Here is a 17,194-nt window from a genome sequence, read left to right as displayed (position 1 = left end):
TGTTTGGTAGTAAATCCAACCATATTATATACTTATAGATTTTGGTTAAAGAAATTAGCTTTTAAAAAAGACATTGAAATGATAAATTATATTAAGCTGTCACTTTCTTGATACTAAGCAAAATTTTTAAAAAATAACTTATGTAGTAAATCAGATTCATTTTTCCAGGAAATATTTGGATAAACTAATTTTATTTTTATTTAATAAATTTCACAAATCTATTTACATATATTGCTATAATTGTTGATAATTGGTTTAATTATAAATTATTATTCTTAAATTAATTGTGAGATCCTTGTTATGTAAAAACGATATTAAGTACTCAGAATAAAAGAAGGGGAATAATGAGCTTCTTAGTTTTAATCCTGAAGCGGGCAGTCACTCCATCTGTGGTCTTGGGACAATCATTTAAACTGCTTACTTCAGTTTTCTTATCTACTGTCCACGTGAGTGCTAAGTAAAATGCGTATGTTTGTTTTTTTTTTCTTTATGGTAGTAAAAACTGTAAATAAAATGATCATTCAAAAGTATTTTGTAAAATGGAGAACTGACTCTGAACAAAGAATAAGAAAACATTTAGGAGTCACAGTAGACAAGGAAATACTAGAAAAATTATTTCTATTATGAAATAATGGAAAGTAAAGTTTAAAATAAACATCATATAACTCCCCTTTTAATTTCAACAGAATTGTTAGTTTTGCTCAACCCTTAATATAACATTGCCAAAAGACTATACATATAATTGGATACATGACTGAAATGAGAAGTGAAAAGCTTGAGGTGATTTAGTAAAGAGTCACAAATATGCTTAAATTAACTTTTTCTTAAAGTCTCATTCCTGGAAATGAAACTATTCAGAGTAGAGGGAAGAATGTGTGTATATATTATAGGCCTGTAAGTGTAGTTCATTTGAATAGTAAGTTGTTTAATTTTTAAACTCTGGTATTAGGTATCCTAGTTGTATAAAAGAAAACATATTATGAAATTATTAAACATTGAAGGCAGTTACTGAAGATAGTCATAAAACCTAACAGTCAGATATATTTTAAATTATTCTGGGATAATGTAAATACTTTTATTTAAAGAGTTTAAGGTGCTTTCTTTTGCAAAATGCTTATCAAAGAAATTTTAGGGAACTCAGTAATTTATAATATATATTACTGGTGCATAATATATATTACTGGTGCATTCGAAGGAGATTCTAAATATTATATTTAGTGAATATTCTAGCTTAGTCAAGTTATTGAAGTAGGCCTACAGTGGTGCCTCTATTTCATTTGTAATAACAAATAATAGATGTCACTTATTGAATGCTTAATATGTGCAAACTACTGGGCTAATTTTATTGTAGGAGAGGCAAACTTTTGACTTTACCCTCTTACAGTCCTTTTTGGCTGGGCCTGAGAATTAAATTGACATGAGACAGATAACAGGAGAAAAGCACACACATTTATTTAATATAACTTTTGTGTGACATGGGATTCTGCATAAGGAATGAAGATCCAAAGAAATGGTGAAATCTGTTTGTTTTACATTAGGTTAAACAAAGAGAAGCAATGTGGAAAAGTGACTAAACTATGTGGGGAGACTAGAGGAAGATAAGAATTATTTTAACAAGGTCTGTTTGTTTAGAATTCTGTGTGTCAACTTTTCATCCTTGATGATAAGAATGTTACTTTCCTTCTGGTGTAAGGAGGACATCTTTCATATAGGGATTTTACTTCCTGCTTTATAAGAAAAAGAAGGAAGCTAAGATTGTAAAACAACTACAGTTCAATAAAAAAAAAATTAAAAAAGAAAACAAACAAACAAAAAACCTCAAAAAACAAAACAAAAAGAAAGAAAGAAGGTCAGAGTGTTTTCTTGTACTTGTTTTTCAAGTGCCTTCAGCTCAAAATGTTCACTATGCCAAAGCGGTGTATTTTGAAGTACCACGTTCTGAATTCCTTCCTTATTTTATATTCGTGATAATCACATGAGTGTAGGTACCATCATTATCCTCATTTTTACTGATAAGGAAATAGTTGTAGAGAGCTTAAATAATTTCATTAATGTTCTTTAGCCAGTAAGTGCCAGAGCCAGAAAAACCATTAACAGAATCCAGAATCCAGAAAGAACTCAGTCTTCAGTGTCATGCCTTTAAGCATTGCATTTATATTTTGGAGATAAGGTGCTTACATCTTTGATTTAGGTAGTTTTTTTTTCCATCAATTTATTAAATATTAGAGAGTCCTTACTAAGTGTTAGGCACTGTAAGGAAGTTCTTGCAATAATAGTGGAAAGCAAACAAAATCCCTTGTTCCAGGAAACTTACAGTTTAGTGGAAGAGGCAGAAATACAACGCTGTTATGGTACAGTGTGATAGCTGATATAACAGGGGTAAGCACAAGGTACTAAAGGTGACAAGGAAGTAAGAAAGATTGATTGATTGATTGATTTTGCAATTTGGGTGCTGTTCTAGGTATACATCAGTAAATAAAACTTACAAAGATCTCTCCTCTTGTGGAACATATATTGGGGATGGAGTCAACAGTAAGCATAAGAAATAAGTATGTAGCATGTTAGAAGATGACAAATATTATAGAGGAAAGAAAAAGTAGAGAAGGATAAGAAGGCTTTGATGGGATGGGTTGCAGAGGCTGAGAAAGGATTTCAGAGAAGATGATGTTTAAACAAAGTGCAAGGAACTTAACTATGTGGCTATCTTTGGGAAAAGTCTTCTAGGCAGAGGGCCCGAGGCAAAAGTATACCTGGTGTGTTCGGAGTAATGAACAGAGGCCAGAGTGATTGGAGCAGAGTGAGGGAGAAGGAGGAGATATTGACAGAGGTAACTGGGACTTTGCAGACCACTGTAGGGACTTTGAAGGAGCCGTTGCAGGGCTTTCAGTAAATCTGGCTTGTATTTTTAAGGGATCACCCAGTTGCTATGTTGAGAATAGACTATAGGGAGGCATTGATCACCAGTTAGAAGACTCTTCGAGTAAATCTAACTGAGTGACAGTAGTGGCTTAGGTAGGGGTGGTAGTAGTTAAATTCTGGATATTTTTAAGATACAACCAGAGTTTTTCTGATGGATTGGATGTGGGATGTGAGAAAAAAAGAAGGCAAGATGATGCCAAGGTTTTTGGTGCAACTAGAAGGATTGTGTTGCTTTCAACTGTGAGATGGGGAAGGTTTTCATAAGAGCAGGTTTGGGATAGGGGTGGGGAATCAGGAGTTTGGTTTTGGGTGTGGTAGAGTTTTGAGTGTTCAGTCGATATGCAAGTGGAGATTGTGGGAAGGTTTTCTAGAGGTGATACCATCCCACTTGAGGCTGAAGAATATATTGGTAGTGGTTTATGATGAATTTGAGAGCATTCTTTATACACTTAAGTGAATCTTAGCTTTTTCTATTTTATGTATTTACAAACTACACAGTAACATCTAAACATTTCAAAAGTAATAACATTTAAAAGTAATAAGATTATTTAACTCAAAGAACAAATTATTCTAAGTAGTTTTCAGAGTATTTTAGTGGCTACTATATTCATGAGTTATACTGGGTCCTTTTACATATGTTGATTCTCACCATAGTGCTATAGGTAAATATTATTTCCATTTTTACATTTGGGGAAATTGAGTCTTAAGGAGATTACAATTGCCTAAGGTCATTGATATACTAGGTAATGGGTCTGGATTCAAATCTAGGTCTTTAGATTCTATTGTCTGTGCTCCTTAATTGAAAAATGTACGATATTTTTAACTTTGCAAATTTTAAAACATTTATCTAAGGTCTCAAGGAGTTGTCTTTTTGAACATTAGCTGTTCTGTATTGTAGCATAGTGATACCCTTGGGACATAAGATTTGTAGATTCTTGATCATGCAGTCAAGCCATTTGTTGGTCTTTTTTGAATTTCTGCACAGCTTTCTGTACAGTTACCTATTACAGACACTCCCTCCATTCCTAGCCCCCATTCTCATATTTAGTGGTTAATATGTGCTTAGAAATTTATAGCTGCTATCATCATCATCTTTACCCATCTTTCTAACAAGCTGTGACCTTGGGAATCCTGACCCAAGCTTGTTGGATCACATGTAAATTATAAAACCTCAGAGATTAAGGGTATGAAGACTTCCTAATTAATGAAGAATGAGTTTTAACTCATGTATTTTGTCTGATGGAAACCATTTTTTGTTTCCTTCTTTTTATTGACTGTTTTCGGGGCAGCTGAATTTGATAAATAGCTGTGTTTCTGACTGGAAAAGCAATATCTCCGAACTGCCAGTAGATATTTTCAATGTAAAAGTGAACATAAGTCATTCTACTTTGGTAGGAAGTAGAAATACAGTTGTTCATTGGAACAGATTTACTTTTAAGGTAATGATACGATATTTTAAAAACTTAAACCTTTTGCATTTAGATCAAAATATAAGTTATTTCTTAAATTTCATATGAGTTAACACTATTTACATTTATGATGTGTTTTTAAAGACATACTTAAGAGCAAATCATTCAGCCGTTCTGCAGGAAAGAAGTATTTTAGTAAACACATGTTACACATTTTTAAAAGTACCAATTAAAAAAAGAAAAACTTGCTATGAATTAAAATAGCTTATAAGCCTCAAAGGTAACTTTAAGCATATACTAAGGGCATAGGTAGAAAATTTACCTAGCCTTTATATTTCTGTTCTATAAATATATGCCTTTATTCCAAGTGTGCTGTATTATACATTTCTTAAGTTCTTATGCTAGCTTTTCAAAGGAACTATATATATATTTATTTATCCTTTGTATTCCTTTCTCTAAAGTCTTCCTTCTCTTCCATTATTATACCCCAAATTCTTATGTATAATTTATTTTAATATCACTATAGTCATTAAATGAGCTTTCTAAGTAAACAAAAATTTTGGTTTGCCCTCAAACACCCTTTTTTATTATAATTAAATTATCTGTGTAATTTCATATTTTAGCTAATCCTGTTCAGCATTAGAAGTGTATATCCTGAACATTTCTACTTAGGCATAAAAATATTAGTACATGTGTTAAATATTTGTGTATTCCTCACCTTTTTTTGTTTTATTTTTTTATTTGGACAGTTGTCTTATCCTTAATTCATTAGGGAAAAAAGAAAAATGACTGGCCAATCAGAGAATTTTCTATTAAAAGTATCTCATTGCCTTTTTTTTTAATTAATTAAATTATTATTATTCTTTTTTTTTTTTTTTTTTTTTTTTTTTTGGCAGGAAGGTAATTAGGTTTAGTTATTTATTTTTTGGAGGAGGTACTGGGGATTGAACCCAGGACCTTGTGCATGCTAAGCATGCACTCTACCACTTGAACTATACTTTCCCCCCTCATTGCCTATTTTTAATAGTTATATGGAACTAAGTCTGTTGCATCCTTGGTTAATTGGAGTGCCCCGAGAATGAGTATTCTGATTACTTTCCCCCAGGATGCTTTCTCTTAATAATTGTTATTGAAATTCTTACTTAATGTATTTGTACAAGTATAAAACCGAGTTATTTTTTGATAGTTTGAAGATGGTAGAGGGCTATTGAGTCCTGATGTGACAATTTGAGCTGCTACTAATCTTGTTTGGTAAACAAAGTACAAACAAATATTAAATATGGGTCTTGAGTTGATAATTTGATAACTAATCTTTTATAAACAAAGCGTAATCAAATATTCAATGTGTAGTAGTAATTTTAAAACACCAGAGATTTCAAAAGGAAGATGAAATTAATTGCTAAGTGAGTGATATAAACAAATAAAATACTATGAGTTGACGATATGGAAAAGTCACAAAATGACCCGGAAAGGCTCCTTTAAGGAAAAAGGACCTGAGCTTCAAGCATTGAAAGACTTCAGGCATTAATTGTTATAACATTTTTGTTGAGATACAATTTATATGCCATAGAGTTCACCCATTTAAAGTGTACAGTCATGTTTTTTAAATTGTGATAAAAATATGTAACATAAAAGTTGCCATTTTAACCCTTTTGAAGTGTATAATTCATTGGCATTAATTACATTCACAATGTTGTGCAAACATCACCACTGTCTATTTCCAAAACTTTTTCATCACTCCAAACAAAAACTCTGTATCTGTTAAACACTGACTCTCCGGTTTCTTCCTAACCCCTGCCCCTGATAAACTTGAATCACTTTTCTGTCCCTATGAATTTGCCTATTCTGGGTATTTCCTATAAGTGGAATCGTATAATATTTGTCCTTTTATGTCAGGTTTATTTCACATAGTATAATGTCTTCAGGGTTTACTCATATTATAGATGTATCAGAACTCCATTGCTCTTTAGGCTTAGTATTATCCCATTTTATATATAAACAAATATTATATATATTATATGTTATATTTATTTATTCATCAATTGATGGATTTTGGGATGTTCAAATATCTGTTCAAATCTCTTCTTTCAGTTCTTTTGGGTATGTATGTACCTTGAAGAGGAATTCCTAGGTTATGTGGTAATTTAGCTTTTCGAGGAACTGTCAAACTATTTTCCATAGCAAGTGCCTTATCAAGCATTAATTTTTATTTTATTATATTATAGATATGCAGTATGTAAAAGATTAGACTGAATGAATACTGGCTTCAGCATATATGATATATTTTGCTTAAAAGGAACAAGGAAAGAAAAGAAACAGCCATGTGTTATGCATTAGGAAATGTGTATGCATAAAGAGCTACCTCTTAAAGTGAATTTTAATAAAATAATTAAGCCTTCTGGTTGTGTATTATCCCAATTTTGCTGTAATATTTTATAAAACATGTCCAAATTTCTATTTCTCAGGCCCTAGGCATCTATTGTAAATGGTTAGGTACAGGTATTTCCACAAGTAATTAATGCAGTTTAGTTTATTTCTGCCCAATTTTAAGATACTTATTTTTAGTTGTATTGTATTATGAAGTAAAATCACTCGTAATTCTATCTAACTGGAAAATATTCCCAGTATATTCTTTTTAGTTATTTTATATTACTTTACTTCACATATGATAACATTTTATATTTTATAAGTCTGAGAGAGAAGACTAGAGGCATTTCAGTTGACATTTTAAAAATGAATCTTAGAAGTGTAAATTCTGGAATTCAGTGTGATTTAGGGGGACAATGTTTACCAATCTTCTTGTAGATCAATGAAGTACCACTAAACTAAAATGCAGGCTTATTTCACTGGCTAGATAAGATCTTATGACCCAGGAAATGAGAAGTAATATTGGGGTAGGGGAATTTTTTGACCTAATTACAAATTTCCCTAGGGAAGATGTATAATATCACAAGCAGTAATGAATTACACTTATGGACTCAATATGGAAATAATAATAACAGATGTAATGGGTCATCCTGATAAGAATATTGTTTAGGATATCAGAGGATTAATTTCTAAAGGGAAGACTAATCAGAAGCTTTCTTTAAATTTCTTATCAAAGAGTGTACATGTGAATATTTGATGCATAGGGAGTTTGAAATAACCAGCAGGGGGTATGAAGATGAAGTATGGTTAGTTATTGTATATATTATTGTTAAAACTTCCTGCTATTATTTATAAGACCTAATAGAAATTGGTATTTTAGATGAAAAAGAAAACATAAGCAATTATAAAATTTGTTGCTTCCAAGTGAAGAATTACAGAAGACCAAAAAAGATCATATTGAGTAAGTTGATATTCATACTTAAAACAGCAGGGACTGCTTCAACATAAGGATGAGCAATTTTTTCTATTATTATTATAGTGGGATTAGGTTAACTGATAAGAGACTTGGAATGCAGGACAAAGACTACTTTGTACTAACTAACTTTAACAAGGATATGGGAGATGTCCGACAAAGCAGCTGGAAACGTTGGAGCTAGTATAGAATATCGAAATAGTTATCAAGGGGAGCCAAGGTCTTACACAAACAGTGAATGGAAACATCAAATCAGAAAAATGAGGAAGAATGAAAAGTTGATAAGAGTTGACAGAACAAGTAGAAACAGGAGAGTGAGTTCAACATTAGGATCTTAATTGACAGGTATATATGTCTATCCCTCTTATAAGTCCTTACTATTTGTTGTTGACTTTGGAATGATAGGTTAAATGAAATGTATAGGCCTCCTTGGTTAACATTCTTCTTCTTCAGAAGTTGAAAGTTGATAAGCAGTTTGATATAGTTGTTGACAAATATATTTAGGGAAGCATTTTAAAGTTATTCCTACATAAAAAGTTTCTAGGAAATAAGGAGAGACTTTTCAAAATTTTAAGTTTCTTTCTCATTTTTTAAAACAGACTGGCAATTGGTGATAGATACTAACTCAGAATTCCTCATCTGTAAAATTGAAGTAATAGTGCCAAGTCTATAAATCTACCTGCAAGATTTATTCTTAGAGTAAAATGAGAATATATGTGCACACTTTTTTGGTAAATTATCAAGTTCCATATACATTTTAATGATTATTGTGCATTCTCATTCAAAGCCGTTTATTAAGGCCTTATATTCTAGGTTTTAAAGCTGTAAAGGTGATAAGCAATAGTTCTTGCTTCTCAGGGATCTCACAGTGTAGTTGGAAGTCAGATATCAAAACAGAAAATTGCTGTACAGTACAGTGTTATAAGTGCTTTCATTAGGAAATATATAAGAGCAACAGGAAAGTAGTACCTAAGACTTCCTCGGTGAATTAGAATGGTTCCCCAGAGTAGGTAATACATGAGATGAGACTTAGAATATGTGTAGGAATTTAGCAGGGAATAAGGGAAGGACATTTGAGGGAAGTGAACACCATCTACCAAATACGTGGCACGGATGCATGGGAGACCATAATGTATTTGGGGAAAGGGCAAGCAGTTTGGTCACTTAGTAGATAAGAAGAGAGTGAGATCAAAGATGAAGTCAGAGGCGTCATTAAGAAGAGTTTTATCTGCCTAACAGAGGACCTAGGATTTTATCATATATTTGATGTAGAGATACTGAAAGATTTTTCAAGTGGGAGAGTGCCAGGATCAGATTTTTGTGTTAAAACGATTACTATTAAAAAATAGGATTCCTGTGTCTGGGTGGAGAATTGGAGAAAAGAGAAGTAGAGGTACCTCTTAGAAGGCTATTGCAGTATTTCCAGTAAGAACTGATTTAGGGTTATGCTAAGATGATGGCGGGAATAGACAGAAGATACTCAGGAAGCAGAATGAGCAGAAGAGAGTGAATAGTTTATGTGGTTTAGAACCTCAGGATTATTTATCTCTATTAAATCCCTCTGTTCTAAAAATCTAGCTAGTCATGGGACTATTGGAATGAAGTTATGGAACAAGTCTGGTAAGTACTTAGAAATTTATACATTAGATAAGCCTGTTTTTTTTTTTTTTCAATAGTTTATCTATTATTGTATTTTTTTTTATTTTTGGAGGAGGAGGTAATTAGGTTTATTTCTTTTTAGAGGAGGTACTAGGGATTGAACCCAGGACCTTGTGCAGGCTAAGCATGCACTCTACCACTTGAGCTATACCCTCCCCCTGGTGAAGCCTGTTAGTTCCCAAAGTGAATTAATGTAGCTTTAGCAGGTTAAAAAAATTTTTTATCTGTGTCTATATCGAGGGAGAGAAAGAGAGAGTAAGGAGGGAGGAGGGGAGACAGAAAGAGATGCAGAATTAACTAAATGGATGAGTGCCTGAGTTTGATAAGTGAAAATGGAAGGTCATACTTAGGGACATTCTACATTTAGTTTTGGATATAGAGGCTATATATCCAAGATACAGAGGCTATAGAATTGAGAATACTGATTTTTAAATTTCAGTAGAGAATGCATTAAGTCAAATAGCATTTTATCAACATGAGATCCAAATTTTTTTTTTTAATATAACAGCTTTATGGACATATAATTCACATACCATACAATTCACCCATTTGAAGTATACAATTCAGTTTTTAGTGTATTCCCAGAGTTGTACAACCATTGTCACAGTCAACTAAAATATTTTCATCATTCCCCAAATAAACCCAGTACCTCCATTAGCAGTCACTTCACATTTTTTCTATATATTCCCATTGCCCAAGGCAACTACTAATCTACTTTCTGTCTCTATAGATTTGCCCTCACTGGGCATTTCATGTAAATGGAATCATGCAATATTTGTTCCTTTGTGACTGGCTTCTTCCACTTAGTGTAACATTTTCAAGGTTCTTTCATGCTATAGCATGTATCAATACTTCATTCTTTTTATTGTTGAATAATATTTCATTGTATAGATACAACACTATTTACCTAATTACCAGTCATTTGGGTTACTTCTGCATTTGTGTACGAGTTTTTGTGTTGACATGTGTTTCAATTTCTCATGGGTAAATAATTAGGAAAAGAATTGCTGGGACACATGGTAACTCTATGTTTAGCCTTTTGAGAAACACAAATATTCTTACCCTTTGAACATTTGAAATGGAATATTTAGATGAGCATTTAAAGCACAGTTTTGTAGTTTCAATAGGTATGTATGGTTCTATCACTAGACTACATTTATTTTAGTAATCAGTAAGCTGTTTATAAAGGATACTTAAATTTTTTTTATCACTTTAATGCTCATTTTTTAATGATCTTATTGAGTTGACACTTTGTTTTACTTTGTAGAAATACACAAAAAAATTGCATTTATATCATTATATTTAACAGTTAAATGATGTTTTCATGTATTCAGTGCAGGTTATGTAAAAACAAGTTTGGGATATTACTTAGGGCCTTGTATTATGAAAGCAGGCAGTTAAATTCTCTCTGAGCAGTATTAAAGAGGGTCTTGAATCTTTGAAATAAAACATTAGGCATACTATATTAATATTTAGGCCCATCAGTACAGTAAGAAATGGACAAATTATATATAGTTAAAAAATGAAAAATTAAGAGAAAAATGGAAGAGGCATATTTGAAAGGATGTTAGTGTATCACTTGACTAAGTTTTATAGTTAAGAGAATGGTGTAGGGAATTATTGTAATTACTTGTGCATTTTTAGAGATTTTCAATGCCATAAAGGAGGAAACTTGGTCCTTGAATTACTAAAATACTAAGTTATGGTCTGAACAAAATTAATTTGTTGAATAATGTAAGTTATAAAATTATGCATTGACTTCTCAGATAAAAGCAGTTTTACTATTTTGCTTATCTAAAATCTTATCTAAAAGCTAAACTGAAAATGTCACTGTTATCTAAAAATGAAATTTTAAATTATTGTATTATCTAAAGTTAAAGTAATGATAACACTCTTCTGAGAGGCAGATTTACAGCCTAATATACTTCCTGAACATCTATTCAGGTTTACCTGTGAAAGTAATCTGCCTGGATATGAAAATGCTCTTGACATTTTAAACTTTTTTTTCTTCACATTGAATTTATGAAAGAAATAGTTTTGACTTTTAATAAGCTATTTCCCACTCTTGTACATTTAGTTTGAAGAAAATAAAGATGTTTGCTTCTGAATTTTGGCCAAACTCTTAAGAACAAAATACCTAGCAGGAAGTGTGTTCTATACTCTCTTTACAATAGCTCTTTGAAGTAGGTGTAATTAATCTGTTTTACTGATTCAGAAACTAAGACTCAACAGACATACTGGCTGTGTGTTGAATAATACAGTGAATTCATAAAACAAATACAGAGCAGTAAAAAGTCAAGGTAATTAGCAGCTTCCTGGGTAGGAGCTAAAGTGCTCTATAGTTCAAAGATGGGATAGCTGTGGTCTAGGATTTGTAAGATACAGCTTTATGGATAAAGTGATTCTTAGGCCTATATTTGAAGGAATATAATATTTAGGTTGTTGGAAGAGAAAAACAGAATATGTAAATAGCATGAGTAAAGATGAGAAGAGAAAGGAAAACTAAACATGACATTTGTTAGCAGTTTTCTAACAGTCTCTTTTGGTTGCAGGTAACAGTAACCCACTAAAACTTGATTAAATGCTAGGTATTTGGAAGGCTACAGAGAGGTCTCAGGGAATATAAGAAAATTAAAAAGGAGGTCTAAGGAATAGAACCTGAGATTGGCCATACTCTTATCTTCTCTCCTTCTGGATCACTCAGCTCTCTGTACATCTATTCTCTCAATATTTTTTCCACCCTGCTTCTCTTTAGCATGTATATCGTTAGGCCCACAGCCTTTATGATCTCCCACTCAACAACTTGCCCTCTTTCTATTAGTTAAGACATGTGTCAGGGAGAATTTGATTAGATCATAGCATTTAACATAGATTTCTGGCCAGCCATTATCTGCTTTGGTCACACCTGATTCTGACAGTTCTGACCACAGGAGTGGGTCATATGATGCCCTGTTGAGGTCAAGGATTACCTCAATAGCAAGAAGCCCTATCTGGTAAATGAGATAGTCTGTATAGAGGAAGCATGACTGTAGCACAGGGAAAGCTCAGTGGGGAATGGACCATCAACTTCCCAGATGTGGGAGAAGAGCAGAATGAATCCTTCATGTATAATAATTTTTTCTTCAAACTGTATTAGAATTCTCAAATTCCCATTGTCTTTAACTTCAGAAGTATTATTTTTTAACTATTTCTTTGATATAGTTTTAGGTGCTCATCTCTGTTTTTCCTACTTTACTACAATATGAGATACTAACATGTGGTCTTTGTAGATACTAAAATTTACAAGTACAGATGAACATAAATGTAATACTTAAAGAACAATAATTATATAATATCCTGTATATAATAAGACAATTGTAAATCTGTATTTAGAATTGAATTCTAAGTAGGCAGTTTATTTTCAGAAGCATTTACTTTTTCATGCTAAATGTTTTTATGTTTTCCTGGATATGGGAAAATGTGTAGCTTTCAATGTAGATATCCCTAAAATCAGCAAAATAAAGAATAAATGTAATATGTTCCCACTGCATATCTACCTTATTTTCCCATGTCTCTGTTTGCTCATCTGCATATATGGCCCCCCAAAAGGCCACCCCATTCCTGAATCTATACCATTTTCCACCATCTATGTGACCATAGCTGTCACATAGCTCAATTTCTTGCAAGTAAGAATCTGTTTAGCTCTGATCAGGTTTCCACCATTGCTTCAACCTACTAGACTATAAAACCTTGAGGTAGACTACTTAACTTAATTGACTTATTCGTTATATCCCAAACACTTGGCATCCTTCATGGTTTAATAAGTGCAGTGAAAGGCTGAACATAGGATGTTTAATAAATGGTTAAACTTTGTATAATTGGTATCACATAGCATCTGGATGAAAGAACTTTGATCTATTCTTAATTAGCTGAGTATACAGAATAGAAGACTCTAGTATTTAGGTGGCATCTCAGTTGCCCAGCTAATGTAATGTCCCATATTTGTCATAGACTGGAAAGTTAAGAGTATAAGTCCCTAGGTCCTAAAGGAATTCTAAGTTTTGCATAACCATTCTCGCTTTAATGGACTGTATACAGAAAGCATGGTTTCTGTTAGTATAGTAGCATACACACACACTTACATGCAGTAGTGTATATATATATATAGTGGTATATATATATATATTATATATATATAGTATATATATAGTGGTGTATATATATATATATAGTATATATATATATAGTGGTAATTATTCCAGTATTCCATAGCAACTACTATGATTAGGGATTGTAAAATCCTTCTGTGCTTGCCTGTAAGAACCATACATTACTGGGAAGCTAAATAGATCAGTGTTTTTAAAGCTTCTTTGACTCTGACCCAGAATATTTCATTTTTTATGACCCCACTATGTGGATTTCATGACCCTCTAATGGGTTATGACTCACAGTTTTAAAAATATGGCTGTAACTGGGACGAAAGAATTAAGTAAATAGAAATGACTTAAAATTTTAGGGTTGATAGGCAATGTTTCCTATGTATTATCTTTGCTTCTCTCACTGGAGTTGTGGGTTCTTTTGAAATTCTAATATAAGTTCTAGTGTAAAGAATAGTGGGACACTAAGTCTTTAGCTTCTTTTCCAACACTTGAAAGACCCTTCCTGTGTAAAATGTGATCAGCATCAGTGGAGGGTCGGACAAGGAGGAAACCAGACAAAGAAATCCTGTATCTGCTCCTGTTCTTTGAAGCCACTTTTCTTTCTGTTAAATTCTGTCTCCCTAATTAAATGCATTAAGAACTTTTAGTTGGTATATGCATATGGCCTCTTTTGTCAATAATAACTGGACCTACAATGTTGCAAATAGAACAAAACTGTTGTGAGTTGTGTGAGGGATATTTTGATGGAAACATTTAAGAAGTAATGCAGGATATAACAATAGAATTATTTGAGATTACCTTCTAAGTGAATAGTTCAAGTTTTTAAGTGAATAGTTTATAAATAGCTAAACTCCATTTTAAATAATCTCCAAGTGATTTTAATGATATTTTCAATATTTTGGTAATATACTCTGTAAAGAAACCATGATAACATGTTAACAGTTTCAGTTTCTTCATGTAGGTAATTACTGACCCAGATAATTTCTTGTACTTCAGCCTTCCTCTAGAAAACTTTAATAAGGTAGTGTCTGCCCTAAAGCTGCCAACTCATGCTTTAACAGTTTTAATAGCTCTAGTTACTCAATATGAAGCAGGCTACCTCACTAAGCAAGGTTTCAGTGTCTGAGTAAGGAGTATCATTTAGACCAGTGCTGTACAACAGAACTTTCTGTAATGATAAATGTGATATTTATTGAGTACTTGATATATGGATAGTGTGACTTTTAAATTTTATTTAGTTTTAATTAATTTAAAGTTTAATTGTCTGCATGTAGTTGGTTAATGGCTACCACATTGGACTGTACAGATTTAGACATTGCTTTTGATACATTGGTCTTTGGTTCATCAAAATTGCTTGTCTAGTTGAATGATGTCCTTAAAAACTGGAATGAAATGCAATGAAACGACTTGATTTTTTTTATCAAGTGAAAGGTATAACCACACAGAGAAGAACTATTTAAACTGACTTTTAATTATTGTTGTTAGATTATATAGCCCTAGTAATTTGACTATATTCTGAGGACCAAGAGAACTGTGTTTTCGGTGATCATATTCTTGTATTAGTTTTGGTTTTGTTATTATGAGGCTGTTGCTTGTATATTGTGTCATAAATCAAATGAGTAATTCTGTGTTGAGTCCTGAAAGTGTCAAGAACTGAGATTTTTGGCACAAGAACTGAGATTTTCAGCAAGTTAAAGGCAAGAAATGCAAATGTAAAATTTGATAAGGTACAAGAAAAATCCTATAGTTCTGAGTTTAAATTGAAAAAGTGTTGACATAACCTTTGTTTTTAAAGAATGAAATATAATTTTTTTTAAATTTATTTTTTTCTATGTTGCAGGCCTATGACTTAACTTCGTATACTCATAAGAGCTGAAATCTTTGCTGAGACACTTGCAGTCACGAGGGTACACTCCTCCATTCTCACTCTCTACAGTTATTACATCTTCTTGACCCCTTATCATTTCTGATCCCTCATTTTTTAAATCTTTTTGACCCCCTTTACCCATTTCTCCCACTCTGTTCCCTGTAACTATGAGCTTGGTTTTGTTTTGTTTTTCAGATTCACATATTAGAAATCATACAGTGTTTGTCTTTCTTTATCTGACTTACTTCACCTAGCATAATGTCCTCAAGGTTTATCCATTGTGTTATAGATAGCAAGATTTCATTCTTTTTTATGCTGAATAACATTCCATTGTTACTTCTTTATGCATACTTCTTTATGCATTCATCCATTAATGGACACTTAGGATTTTCCATATCTTGACTATTGTAAATAGTGCTGCAATGAACATGGGGGTGTATATATATTTTCAAGTTAGTGTCTTCATTTTCTTAGGATAAACACCCAGAAATAGTATTCTTGGATCATATGGTAGTTCTATTTTTGATTTTTTGGTAATAGCTATCCTAACAGATGTGATGTGATATCTCATTGTGATTTTGATATGCATTTCCCTGATAATTAGCGATCTTAAGAATCTTTTCATCTAACTATAGACCACCTGTTTGTCTTCTTTGGAAAAATGTCTGTTCACATCTTCTGCTCATTTTTTAATTAGATTTTTTTTTTGTTTTTGAGTTCTATGAGTTCCTTACATATTTTGGCTTTGAGCCTCTTATCAGATAGATGATTAACAAATATTTTCTCCCATTCAGTAGGTAGCCATTTTGTTTTGTTGATGGTTTCTGTTGCTGTGCAGAAGCATTTTAGTTTCATTTAATCCCACTTGTTTGTTTTTGCTTTTGTTCCTTTTACTTTTGGTATCAGATTCAAAAATTCATCACCAAGACCAATAAGGGAATTATTTACCGCCTTTGTTTTCTTTTAGGAGTTTTATGGTTTCAGATCTTACATTCAAGTCTTTAATCCATTTTGGGTAAATTTTTGTGCATGGTGTAAGCTAGTGGTCCAGTTTCATTCTTTTGCATATGGCTTTCTAGTTTTCCCAACACCATTTATTAAAGAGACTGTTCTTTCTCCATTGTTTGTTCTTGGCTCCTTTGTCATAAATTAATTGACCATAATATGGATTTATTGCTGGGTGCTCTGTTCCATTGGTTATGTGTATATTTTTTGAGCCAGTACAAAATTGTTTTAAGTATTATAGCTTTGTAATAAAGTTTGAATTCAGGGAGCATGATACCTTCAGCTTTTTGTTCTTTCTCAAGATTGCCGTGGCTATGCAGGGTTTTTTGTGGTTCCATACAAATTTTAGGATTGTTCTATTTCTGTAAAAAAATGCAGTTGGAATTTTGATAGAGATTGCGTTGAGAATGTAGAGTGCTTTGGGTAGTAAGGACATTTTAACGATATTACTTTTTCTAACCCATGAGCACAGAATATCTCTCCATTTATTTGTAAATACCTTAACTTCTATCCATAATATCTTAAAGTTTTTAGTATACAAATCTTTCATCTCCTTGGTTAAATTTATTTGTAGGTTTTATGCTTTTAGATACACTTATACATAGAATGGCTTCTTAAATTTCTATTTTGGATAGTTTGTTATTAGTGTATAGAATTTTTGTGTATCAATTTTGTATCCTGCAACTTTATTGAATTCATTTATTCTAATAGTTTTTTGATGGAATCTAGATTTTTTCTATATATAGTATCATATCATCTGCAAATACTGACAGTTTTACTTCTTTCTTTCCAATTTGGGTTCTTTTTATTTCTTTTTTTCTTGTCTGATTGCTGTGGCTAGGATTTTCAATACATT

General features: G+C 32.1%; 1 protein-coding gene across 24 annotated transcripts in view; it reads left to right on the top strand.

Annotated features, from left to right (window-relative positions):
* BAZ2B (bromodomain adjacent to zinc finger domain 2B) overlaps nucleotides 1-17,194 on the top strand; it is a 290,518-nt gene that overhangs the window by 136,822 nt on the left and 136,502 nt on the right. The gene's annotated exons all lie outside the window — the stretch shown is intronic.

This window comes from Camelus bactrianus, chromosome 5, assembly GCF_048773025.1.
Source record: "Camelus bactrianus isolate YW-2024 breed Bactrian camel chromosome 5, ASM4877302v1, whole genome shotgun sequence".
Classification (NCBI taxonomy): Eukaryota; Metazoa; Chordata; class Mammalia; order Artiodactyla; family Camelidae; genus Camelus; species Camelus bactrianus.
Note: the sequence above shows the minus strand (reverse complement) of the source record. Positions and strands in the feature narration are given on the sequence as shown.